This window comes from Galeopterus variegatus, unplaced genomic scaffold, assembly GCF_000696425.1.
Source record: "Galeopterus variegatus unplaced genomic scaffold, G_variegatus-3.0.2 Scaffold3450, whole genome shotgun sequence".
Classification (NCBI taxonomy): Eukaryota; Metazoa; Chordata; class Mammalia; order Dermoptera; family Cynocephalidae; genus Galeopterus; species Galeopterus variegatus.
The window spans coordinates 166,690-180,442 of NW_007729561.1; positions in this window are offsets into that span (position 1 = coordinate 166,690).

A 13,753-nucleotide genomic window follows, 5' to 3' on the forward strand; every position below is an offset into this window, starting at 1 on the left:
GCTGCTGCTGGGTATATACAAAAAGGAATGTAAGTCATCATGTTGAAGGGACACCTGCACTCCCGTGTTTATCACAGCTCTATTTACGATAGCCAAGAGTTTGAACCAACCTAAATGTCCATTGATAGACAACTGGATAAGGAAAATGTGGTATATATACACCATGGAATACTACTCTGCCATAAAAAAGAATGAAATTCTCCCATTTGCAATTACATGGATGAACTTAGAGAAAATTATGTCCAGTGAAATAATCCAGAAACAGAAGGAGAAATACTGCACGTCCTCACTCATAAGTGAGAGCTAAAAAAATGAATGGAAGGAAGGAAGGAAGGAAGGAAGGAAGGAAGGAAGGAAGGAAGGAAGGAAAAAGAAAGAAAAAGAAAAAGAATAATCACAATAATATGTTGAACTTTCAGAAGGCAGCTAGTGAGAATTTGTTAATGGACACAAAGAATGATTATGTTTAGTAATGATGAATATGCTAATTATCCTGATTTGATCATCACACATTGTACACAGGTATTGATATTCAACTCTACCCCACAAATATGTACAATTATATTTCAATTTTAAAAAAGGAGATGGGGCCAGCCCCATGGCTCACTCGGGTGGGTGCGGCGCTGGGAGCACCGAGCCCACAGGTTCGGATCCTATATAAGGATGGCCGGTGCACTCACTGGCTGAGCGTGGTGCAGACAACACTGTGCCAAGGGTTGTGATCCCCTTACCGGTCAAAAAAAAAAAAAGGAGATGGATGAAGAGATGTTTGATTATGTGGCCTTTTAATTGTCAGGGTGCATTTTCAGTGTATACTTGTGAAGCTGTGGTAGCTTCAGAATTTCTGTTTGAGACAGTTTTTGGAGCAATCTGGTTGGAAAGGGCTTAGAGAACTTGTCTGGAAGCCACATTTGTGAAGCAAACATGCCATTTTTACCTAGGTTAAATGTTTCTTGGAATGGCCTGGGGTGTTTGTGGAGATTGAAGGAGGAAAGAAAGATTGCCATTTGCTGTGGGATTACTGAGGGTGGGGCCCAGGTCTAATTTCTCTGAGCCATGTACAATGCCTAGCAGTACAAGACAGGTGGTCAAGTGTTTATTAAGTGAATGACAAGTGGGTGTTTAGTGTCATGTCAAAGCTAGTAAGTTCACTCCTGGTCTATTTCCCACATGCACCCACTGGTGCCCCTCTAACTTCATGCTAGTGACTGACCTCTTAAATTGGACCTACCAACTTGCATAGCTGCCCTTGTCACAACCAGATTTAGGATGAGACTGAGAACGAACCACCAAAAAACTACAAACAAAAATCTAAAAAAACAAATGAGGGGCTGGCTGGTTAGCTCACTCAGTTAGAGCATGGTGCTGATAACAGCAAGGTCAAGGGTTTGGGTCCCCATACCAAGCAGCCGCCAAAAACAAACACAAAAAACTAAATTTGGGCTGGCCAGTTGGCTCACTTGGTTAGAGCCCAGTGTTGTGATACCATAGTCAAGGCTTCGGATCCCTCTACCTGCCAGCTACCAAAATAATAATAATAATAAACAAATGAAAAAACAGGAATTTAATTTGGAAAAGGAACAGGCTGAATGGACATACCAGAGAGCGGGGAGCAGGAAATCAAAGTGAAGTCAGAAGCAGTCAGAGGCCCAAACCTCGCTGAAGAGCCGGGGAACCCAGAGGTCCTGCCATTTAAGCTACAGGCATCCCCCATCATCCCTTCTTTCTTGAATAAAGCTGTTCATTGTTTGGCACTCACCTCAGTCTTATCTGACCCATTTGTGCAGGAATAAAGAGCCTTCCAAGAACAGTTAGGTCCCAGTGTACTTCCTAGGAGAAAACAGAGGTGTAAACATCCACTACCTAATGTGGCATCGCCTTGGCCTTCACCTCTCACTCCTTTCACCACTGTCGCCTTTACAGGAAAATGCTCACTTGGGCACGATTTAAAGATGCAGTCAGTCGTACTTCTTTTCCCTATAGAGTAGACATGGGTACAACATGCCTCCTTGGTTAAAGCTGGCAAAATAAAATGTCCCTTTTTCTGAAACTCTTCAGTTGTGTTACACCCGTTATCTTGCCCTATTAAAATGGAAAGAACTTTCCCCTCTGTGTGTCCCATTCTGCCATTTATCAGAACTGGGATAGATTGTGCCTTTCCACTCAATTTGGACGACAAAACGAGTTTCATTTTTATTTATGGGCTTCATAAATCCGTTTCACTTGCTGCTTTTTATGCCCCAGTTCCACGCTGTTGTGTGGGGATTTCCCACCCTGCCAGGCAATTAAAGCAAAAACTCGTGGAAACAAATTTTCTTTACAAAACTCTTTTAAATCCAAAATATACATAAATCATCTCCATTTCAGGTCCGATAGATATAAAGGCTGGGATCTTTAAGTCTTCTTTTTGAGCATGCAGCTCCCCAGATTAATTCTTTTGCTGTCATCACTAAGCCCTCATTTGAGTTCTAAAGGTTAGTTTAAAACTTTAGGAAGGAAAGAACTCTTTAATTTTAGATAACTGTGTTTCCAGACCTGGGGCCAGGCATGTGAGAAGACAACACAGTGGTTGCGTGGCTGGAGGGCTTGAGGAACGGTAGGGGGCTCATGGCCATGATCATCTGAGCTCAGAGCAGGATGGGCTTGGAAACCTCGAGCAGCAGCAATATGAGTTCCATGATCTATGTCAGATTACAAAACAGACAACCAAACAAAAAACGAGCCCAACCCAATCATGCAGACCTTCACCATTAAAGGAAGGGTGGGGAGATGTAGTCCTGTCTCTCAGGACTTTGCCACCCTCACAGGAAGTTTCTGCTATTTCTCTAAATACAGAACTGAACATCAGGCTTCTGCCTGATAAGGCTGTATCCGATAGGATCGAGAGCCAGTCCAATCTAATAAAATTTATGGACTGAGTTCAGGCATAGCTCAGTCCTGTTATACAACAATCCAAGAAAAGAAACTCAATAAAACTTTATTTAGACAGGAACCCAGTAATCTGAATTTTGTGATAGCCCACACACAGGCCAAGCTGAAGTTTACTTTGATGCTTTTTCTGATTCAATCATGCCATCCATCTGTCTATCTATCTATCTACTAGTGGAAGTGGGCAAAGGATGTTTAAATCTGCTCTTACTAGGCTATAAGCTGTTTAACATCAGGTATCTAGTGGAAATGGGAAAGGAACGTTTAAATCTGTTCCTCCTGGACTGTAAGCTACTTAAGATCAGGAACCATTGTTGGTTCCTCTTGTGTCTAGTCCAAGGAAGTTGCTCCATGTTTGTTAGATTCATTTACGTGAAATTCTTTGTATACAAGGTGAGCTGGCTGCTTCAATTGTCAAGCCACTAGTGACCAGGGTGGACCTACATGCTTGAATGGACTGGGAAGGGGATCCCTTCCTCCCTCTATGTGGAGCCTGGGAAGATAGGCCAGCAAGCAAGAATTTGTAAGTGTGTGCATCACACGATGCTGACACGGTTGACACAAGTGTTTTGGTCCAGCTGGCAGGAATCTCCCTGGAGTGGAGATGGGTGGATCAGAATGTGATGAGAATGTCACCAACCATTAGGATCATCCACCTCTCTTTGCAAACGATGCAACCTTCTGGCTTCAAACGTACTTGCCTGATAGGAAGAGAATAGAGCTAACATGAGTACTCTGGTTCATTTAGCAGTTACTATTATGAAAAATTAATAAACTGACATTCTGATTTTTATCACAATCTTTTGAACTTTTGCTAATGCCTGTCTATCCTTCTGAACCTGAATTATGGTGAATCAAGTTCTGAAGCTGGCTAAGACAAGGCATAGAGCCCAGACTCTGCTGGCCACATAGGGGCCTGATACCATGGAACTTCCTGCCTCAGCAGCCAGCCAGCCCTCCCTGACATTTCAAATACTGAATAACATCTCAGGAAGTACTTAATTCTACTTCAGGGATACTGCATACTTAAATGAGCAGAGAAATATTAGCTAGAATAGCACTTTATCCCACTAGATTGCAAAATTGAAGGCAAATTCCTCGAAGAACAAAATGATGCTTGAGAAAAAAAAAAAAAAACTCTTTGCTTAGTAACACCAAACAGAGATGAGTCTGGACCAACAGAGACTCAAGCCCCTTTCATAAACTTGTGCAGGTTGTACATTGCACAAGGACACCATCAAGGAGGCACCTTTCACATCATAGGCATTACAGATTTCTATATTTACTGGCCAATAGCAGCAAATACCTTGATGAAAGGCTGCTTTTTTCTAAATTGCACAATGATACCAACAAAGACTAGCAGTAGCAAATGATATCTGGTAAAAGAACAAGGCAGCCAGCATCCGCTTTTATGGTTTCCACTTAAAAAAAAATTATATATATATATATATAAACATATAGGCACCCCAGAAGTTACTCCATGTGCCCAACCCAATCATAACCTCCTTTTCCCAAAGTAACGATCATCTTGTTATGGTTACCACTTCTTTGCATTTTTAAAATCATTTCATTGCCCAAATGTACACCCAAAATTTTTGTATCTTTTAATCTATTGGTTTCTCTTCCTCTAGGTTTCTTTTCATTTCTTTACAAATTATCTGTTGAAGAACCTGGGCTGTTTGCACTATGGTTGCCCACAGTGTCTGACAGCATAGTCACAGTGGAATTCAATATGTTTCTGGCTCTCTGTCCCAGGGTACTTCAAAAACTTCAAAACGATTAATATTACCTTTCAATTCTATTTTCCCTGAACTTTTTGAAACACCTTCATATTTTCTGCAAACTAGCAGCTTAATCCACTTCAGGTTCAGACCCAGGTTGGATCCCTTTAGCAAGGTGGTGTCTGGCAATACTACAGAAGGCATATGTCTGGTAGTCTTTCTTTTTGTGATCTTAGCAGCCATTCATGCTTAATGCCTGAATCCATCCATTGGGCATTGCAGAATGGTCATATTATATCACTTCTTTTTCATTCTGTAGCTGGAATAGTTTTATAAAGATACTCTGTCCTTTATTTACCATTTGGATACCTAATGGAACAGGTCATATAAAAATAACAATAAGTCCTTGATTCTTTCCCTTTATTTCCCAGTTTTCAAGATAATGTATTGGTTCCCTATAATTCTCTGAAGGTGCTTAATTCTTTTCAATATCATTATCAAGTCATGGATTTAAGTATATTTGATGGGTTTCAATTCTTATCATTTTCGAAGGTTCAATTGCCCCATCTTTGGCCAGTAGGAAGTTCTGAGCCCTTTTGACCCAACACTAGAAATCTTTGACAGCTTCCCTTTTATCTGTTATAAGTTGTTCCAGCTTCATTTTGTAAACTTCTTGCACCAAACGTATTTCCCCAAGAAGCCCTAATTTCTTTTAGAGAGAAATGGTATTCAAAACCACAATATGGGTGCTCAAGATGCTCTATGCTAAGTTAGACATTGTTTCTAGCGCTTTTCGGTGGAACAATCTAGGAAATGTTATTAACTCAAAGATTTAAAAAATCTCATAAATTTATATTGAGACTTGCTGTTCAAATCAATACAACAAAGTTTTTACTTAACCACTTCTCTACAACATCAGAAACTTCTTCCATTCTGAGAATCCTGGTTCTCAAAAGCAGAGGAGATAGTAGAATTAGAACATCCCAATATTACTTGTTTTATCCCACATCTTAGTCTATTTGTCCAGCTATAACAAAATGCCATAGACTGAATAATTTATAAACAACAGAAACTTATAGTTCTGGAGGCTGGGAAGTCCAAGACCAAGGCATCAGCAGATTCGGTGTCTGGTGAGCTTTTTCTCTCTCTTTCAAAGATGGCGCCTTGTTGCTGTGTCCTCACATGGTGAAAGGGGCCAAGCAGCCCTCTTTAACCATTTTTATAAGGGCACTAATCCCATTCAGCACTTCCCAAAAGGCTCCACCTCTTAATACTGCCACACTGGGTATTATGTTTCAACATAGGAATTTTGTGGAGACACTACCATTCAGACCATAGTACCACATTACACAGCAGTAGTCTCAGAATGACAACACTCATATTACCACCAGTACGATTACCAAACATTCAAAATTTTTTGTGCATGCTCTCACTACTTTCCCTATTTAAAAAAAAGTTCTACTACACCTACACTGTCAGAGCATATAGCTATTACACCATCCTCTTTCTCTCAGTCCTCTTTTAGTTGTAGTTCTACAGGTTACTATTTATTTAATTCTTAAGTTTTACGGCAACGTCTTTCTCATCACTTCAGTTGGCTGCAATACATTCTCTACTAGATTCCTCAGGAAGAGCTCAGGAGAACTGTTATGAAATGAATGTCTGTTTCCTTCCAAAGTTTATGTTGAAACCTTACCTCCCAATGTGAGGGTATTAGGAAGTGGGGCCTTCATGAGATAATTTGCTATTAGATGAAGTCCTAAGGGTGGAGCCCTCAGGAATGGGATTAGTGCCCTCGTAAGTCACAAGAGAGCTTGTCTCCTCTCTCTGCTCTCCTCCACGTGAGGACATACTGAGAAGTCAGCAGTCTACAAGCCAGAAGAGCACCCTCACAAGCTCAACCATGTTGGCACCCTGATCCTGGACTTCCAGCCTCCAGAACTGTGAGAAATATATTGCTGTTGTTTATAAGCCACTCAGTCTATGATAACTTGTTATAGGAGCCCAAACTAAGACAAGAAAAATACTCCCTGAGTTCTTGCATGTTGATAGCCATTTTTTATACTTAAAAGTCAGTTTTGCTGGATATAAAATCCTTGGCTCACTCTTTTCTTTCCTTGAATATTTTAAGTATGTCATTTCACTTTTTCCCCCTCAATAAAGTGCTGCTATTGAGAAGTGAAATAATAAAACTTTCCCCTTATAAATTATGTGGTTTTCTTCTGGAAGCTCAAAGCATTTTTTCCTTTTATTGATTGGACATACTGTTGACATTCTCAGGTATGCAGTGTGCTATTTCCATATGTAGCTTCAATGTTTTTCTTAAAAATTTCAGGAAAGTTTTCTTGAATTAGTTTTTATTAGTTCAGTTCCCTTGCTTTGGTTTTCTTTGTGATCTGCTACTACCTATATGTTCCATCTTCTTGGCCTACTTCAGTTTTTGGCACTTTTCTTAGATCCTTTTGATCTTTTTTAGTTTTTAGAATTTTCCTTTCCAACTTATATTTCCCCTATATGTTCCATCTTCTTGGCCTACTTCAGTTTTTGGCATTTTTCTTAGATCCTTTTGATCTTTTTTAGTTTTTAGAATTTTCCTTTCCAACTTATATTTCCCTTTTGGTATTATCTGTTGTGTTTATTCACTCTTTGGACCCTTCTAGTTTAGTCTATTTCTGAAATAATTTTTTCTTTTATTTCTATTTCTTTCCTGAGTTTCCACCTAATTTCTGAGTTTTCTAATTATGATTTATGTTGTTTCATGTCTTATATAATTTTCTTAATGTCTTCCAGCTCATTTTAAAATAGTAAATTAGTTTTGATCTATTTTGTGAGCACATCTTTCTGGAATGCTTTCATTGTCTGTAAGTATATTATTCTGTTCCTAATTCTCTTTTTTCTTATATCTTTGTATGGTATTTAATGTTGATTCTTTTCTGCGGTGCATTTTAATGTGAAATTAGTTTTTCTAAACTATAAGAATAAAGCGGGTTAAATAAAAAAGTTTCTAACTTCACAGAGCTCCCTCTTCTGTTATTTTTGTGAAGTATTTTTTAAAAAAGAGATAGGTCTGACATCTTGCTTTCTGAGATTCCCTGACTGTTCCTCCCTTCCTTTCATCTGGATCTTTTCTCTTGTCCCCATCCTGCTCACTTTTGATTCCACTCCCAGCAACTTCTCCTCAGTGTAGGGCCCTGTACTAGGAGGCAGTTCTGGCAGGCCAATTTCCAGAATTAAAAGGCCAGCTCTTTCACGCCCTCTTATCATGAGCTCTTTAGGGCCGGTGAAACACCTTTCACCTTCAGCCGCTGCTCTCATGGGCCCACTGAGCTTCCCAGTGAATACCAGTTGGCTATTTGGGGTTCTCCTGTTCTCAGGTCCAGTCAAAAGCTACACCACTGCTCCCTTTTGCCTCTCACATACAAGTCTATGGCTACTGGTATTTTGTCCCCAACTGCTTGAATTTTGGGATTCGTGGTAACTTGTCTTACCTAGTTGAGTTGCAAATGTGGTCTATTAATTTTTGATTTTGCTATCTAGTTGCTCTCTATATTTTTATGTGGGATTACATGGGCAGTACACTACTGCCATCACCACCTTCCAGGATCGTCAGCATCTTTTTTTTTTAAGATAATTTATTATACATACATGTGGGGTATCACCTTTTTTTTTTTTTTTTTTTTTTTTGTCCTTTTTGAGACCGGCTGCACCGTGCTCAGCCAGAAAGTGCACCGGCCATCCCTATATAGGATCCGAACCCGCGGCGGAAGCGCTGCTGCACTCCCAGCGCCGCACTCTCCCGAGTGCGCCACAGGCTCGGCCCGGGGGTATCACCTTTTAATTCAAACTAATTTTTGCTTTCTCTTGATTCCATCCCTCACCCTGTCACAAGCCTGTTGTGCAAAGAGCCCCTGTATTACTGTGTGTGCATGCGTGTGTGTGTTTATATGTGTGTGTGTGAGGGGAGATGCATGGAGAGGGGATCATGGGTGAACAAAGAGGTTGCTAATTGGGGGCAAAGTTGCACAAAGTTAAAGACACAGTTCTCACCCTTAGGAGTTTATGAAACTCAACGCACATCCACTCAGTGAAGCAGAACTACAACTGTCCAGCTTCCAGTCACAGCTCCTATCAGCCTGCCATGCCAATCGGGACAAGTCAGCTTCTCAGGACCTTAGTTTCTCCATCCGTAAAACAGACCATGTCACTTGCCCTGTGCCATTGTACTTATCATGGCAGAGACATAATGGAAGCCTATGTCAACTGGTCCCCAATGACCTGTGTCCTTGGAGGCAGGAATCACGTGTTCATCTTTGTCTCTGCCCCTCCATGCCTTGGACAGTACTTGGCACATTCTGAGCACTCAGTGTTTCCAGCTTGAAAAACACATTTAAAGCCCAATTTTTGAAAATTAATTTAAAATTTTCCTCAGCCTCATCAGTGATGACAAGAATTAATGTGTCCATGTTTGAGGGCTGGCAAGGCCAGCCTCAGAAAGACCCTTCACATCGAAGAAATGGCCTGCACTCCAGAAGTCAACCATCAGAAGACACAGAAGAGCTGAGTTTTTAAAACGCATTTTTTATTATTCAGCCTTCAGCAGAAATGTCACCTTTTAAAGCAAGCTGTTATCATGCGCTCCCCGTGCCAAACAGGCGCCTCTGAGGAGCAGGATTTTATCTCAACATTTTTAGTGATTTGTGTTTCTCTTTCAAGGAGCTCCATGCCTTAAGGCACCTGAAACACTAACAGCACAAGAAGGAAACGTTACACAAGGAGGCGTCTCCAAAACATGAAACAGGGATTTTTGCAAAACAGGTCCAGGATCAGCATCAAAGCTACAGTCCACAGTCACCCTGCCCAATAATTCATGTCCTCTCCGTGCAGCTCATTGTTTTCTGGTGGGCTCCTTGGTTGAAACCATATTCTCAAAGAAACTCCGTTTTGTGACAGGGCCCCCATCAGCAGGCTCAGCCACATGACAGGCCTAGAAGCAGCCAGCACAACTGCCGGCAACACTTGCCAATAAGCCAGATGCTGCCACATATTGGCATCTGGGTCCTGGAATAGCAACCATGTTCTCAGTCTGGCTAGAGATTCTGACCCTAGCTACGGAAGGAGACAAAGGAAGGAAAGAAAGAGACGGAGCAAGGGGAGGGAGGGCAGACTGTGGAAGAGTCTCTTGGTAATTTCCCTACCATGGATTTAGAGCTTCCACAACAAAAGACTCGTTGGAAAGCTGCGACCAGTGCTGCAATGGGCGGGAGAGGTAGGGATGTGCCGCATTCTAAACCCAGTGAGTTGTTTTGGCACCTGGGGAGTGGGGGTGGTTGATTCAAAAGGAGACAGCTGCAGCAGGCAGCAACTGCTCTCCCCTCCTCTCCCTCAAACCATGATAGCCCACAGTGGAGATAAGCTACAGAATATAGCTTAAATCTGCAGCACAGGGACAGAGAATGGCAACCTCAGGATGGCTGTCACTGCCTGCTTTCTGGGTGCCAAGATTCACCGATGCCAGAAAGGCCAACTAAACGGCAAGGATGAGATCCAGACCACAGTCCAGAGGGAATCCTTACAATCAGGAAAGGAGTGGTCAGGGGTGTTCTGATCATGGGAACGAGGTTCGGGCAAAAGGAAGCCTTGTGCCTTGCGGTGACTTTGAATGCTAAGGTGATACCAGCCTGACAAAGGCTTTGGTTCCTGTTGCAGTCACATTAGGTGGGCCTGGCCCAGAAGAGGTAGGTTGAAACTCAGTTTAGAATTTGAAGTAAGAAATGAGAAAATAAAAAGCAGGCAGCAATTCTCCTTTCTCAAAATATCAAATTCTATCCAGAGTCTCCTTTACCCCATATCATGTATACAGTTAAGGCAAATGTCTGGCTAGGGCAATTGTCAGAATCCTGCCAACATAGCCAATTGTATTGTCAGGTTAGGGCCCACAGACCTGTCATATGCCAGTCTGGGTCACCAGACCCCTCACATGCAGGTCCACAAGCTACGTAATTGGGAAAGATCCCAGGAGCCATTGGCAGCTGACACGAACTCAGTCCTCAGCCTCCTCAGCAGCAGCAGCAGCAGCAGCAGCAGCTTACAGCAATAGTCTCCAGCAGTGATAGCAGCCTCCCAGAACATCCCAGGAGCTTCGGTAGTGGCAGCAACAGCCTCCAGCAGCAGTAGCAGCAGCAGCTTACAGCAGATCCAGCAGCAACAGCGGTGGCAGCCTCCCTGAAGCCCCCCCCCAAGGGGCATCCCGGGTGTGGGCGGCACTGTGGATTAGAGCCACTCACCCTTTATACTTACAATAACCCTGGACACCTGGGTACGGGTCAGACAGCCCAAGAACACCTGGGTGCACATGCACAACTACATCAGACAGTAACCAAGGAACACCTGGGCACACGTGCATATTTACATCAAATGCTCAGCAAGACTCCAAACTCCCAAGGGACCCTGACCACTTTCCTTTATTTTCCCTACATCATGTTTGTCAAGAGTTGCTCAGGCTTTGCACTTGAAAGACAGGTACATGAATGAGCAAGGGAAAATAAGAGAAGACTATATGGTGCACAGAGCCCTGACCTCTGTAGTGAGAAGGTTCAGAAAATAGTCTCAAAGGAGATTTACCAGCTGGAGGGTTGATTCCCTTAGGATCAAACTGTCTTTTCTCTGTTCACCAGATTCTGCATATCCTAATCAGAACCACCTAAGTATGCCTCTGGTCATAATCAGTGTGTGTTTTGGGGGTGAGGGGGGTAGGGCAGGGACATTTAGTGGCAACCTCTGATCACCACTGGAAAAAGCAGAGCAAAGCATGTCCTATCAATGGTGGGTTTGGCGATAGTGTCATTTTTTTTAGAAAAGGACAGCACATTACTATTGAGGCTGAGAGTACGCATAGCACAGAGACAGATGAAGCAAATGCTGACATCAAAAATCCACCTATTGAAGACAAAATTACCTAAACATTTTTGCAGGTGCTCATTGAGAGGTCAAATATATATTTGATCAAAATCTAGCTTAATAATCTCAATCTAATAATCTTTGCACTATATAAAGATCCTTAAAGTGAAAAATAAAAAGATAATGAATCACCCCCATTCCCCTCACCCCCACACATACAAACGCACTTAACCTTCAGGGAACAGCTAATTCCATGTTACAACTGTGAAGCTTGATGCCCATTTTCTTTTTTTTTTTTAAAAAGATGACCGGTAAGGGGATCTTAACCCTTGACTTGGTGTTGTCATCACCACGCTCAGCCAGTGAGCGAACCGGCCATCCCTATATAGGATCCGAACCCGTAGCCTTGGTGTTATCAGCATCGCACTCTACCGAGTGAGCCACGGGCCGGCCCGATGCCCATTTTCAAAAGGTAAAAGTAAACCTACCCCAAAAGCATCCCCAGCTGAGTCCCCCAACGCTTAAAAAAAAAAAAAACAGAGCAGCTCCGCTACACTGTCAGAATCCAATGAGAACATTCTGGTGTCTTTCCCAAACTTGGTTTTGATTCTTTGCATTCAGATTTTGAACAATGCAGAGACCAAATACTGAATTTTCACTGCAACTCTGCTTAAGAAGGAGCAAAAATCCCAACAATATACAAGTAATCAAAAAAATTACAATTATAGGTTTGATAGGAATTTTTTCCTTCTTTTTATTCTTTGTCTTTTATTTCTTTCTTTGTGTTTTTACTTTATATAGTTGGATGTTTACGCTTTCTATTTCTACAATGGATCTGAGACTGACGCTGTCTATAAAGGGTGACTTACTTGAATACAGGTAACTGACAGAAGTGGCTGCAGGGAAGTGAACCACTCCCTACCCTGTGCTCCTCCTCCTTTTGCCCCCTCTGATTTTCTCTTTACCAGCTGTCTGCTCCCCTTGCCTTTTCCCTTCCTCCTTGTTCTCATCATCTATATTCATTATCCCACTGACAAAAGGACTCCCTGGGCCAGCCTCCTAAAAAGTATGCTAAGTGTTGGGAATGTCTTCAAACTCAAAACACATACCACAGGGAAGGATGCTCATGTTCACACAAGGCAGAAGCAATAACCTGAAGTTAAACTAAGCCAGTGGTTCTGAAACTTGCATGTGCATCAGAATCACCTGGAAAGTCTTGTTAAAACAGACTGCTGTATCAGCTCCCAGAATTCTTATTTAGTAGGTTTGGCAGTGACGAGAATTTGCATTTCAATTAGTTCCCAGGTAATGCTGATGTTGATGGTCTGGGGATTACTTTTTTATTTTCCTAACTTTTGTTTGAAAATAATTTCAAACTTAAAGAAAAGTTGCAATAAGAATAAAAACCACCGGTATTCCCTTGACCCAGATTGGGGACCACTTTTTGAGAAACACTGAGCTAAGTTAAATGTATGTCAGAGGTCTAGGACAAAGAGAGAAGTCACCTGGCAGAATGTAATGTCTTCTAAGAGCAAAGATCAGAACACTATCCAAACAGAAAGCAAACCAACTATTTAAAAGCAAAATGTGGAAGCGCATGCCACAAAATGATGAAAGAGGGAGTTAGGACCGAGGGGGTTTAAGCTCTAATAGTGAATATCATTATCAACCAATGGGGAAAAAGTGTCTAAGCTCTCCTGGTTTCTCTTTCTTGTTATTCCTTGGGCATGATTTACAAACAACAATCCATAATCTCCTAGTAAAAACTGGTTTCAAGAAAAAAGGAAAGCAATTATTTGATAGGGAAACTCTACTCTGTACACTAGGGAGAAACAGACAAGAGGATGACTGTGTACCCCCCTCCTTACATCTTACCACCTTAACTCAAACTTTATCTCTTGCTTGAATTTCTGCAATAACTCCTAACTGCTCTCCTTGACTCTGATCTTTCTCCTTCCAATTTAGTCTCCATTCTAACCCTAAAATTATCTTTTTAACAGCAAGTGGTAATAATGCCTGCTCTCTAAGAAACTTCACTAGTTCCCGACAACCTAGAGGATGAAATCCAAATATCTTAGCATGGCATTTAACCTGACCTCAACCTACCTTTCAAATTCATGTACCTACAAACCAGCCAAACCAGAATATGTGCCCCTTACCATTTTTCCCATCTCCATGCCTTTGTACACAACTGGGGGGGGGGGGGG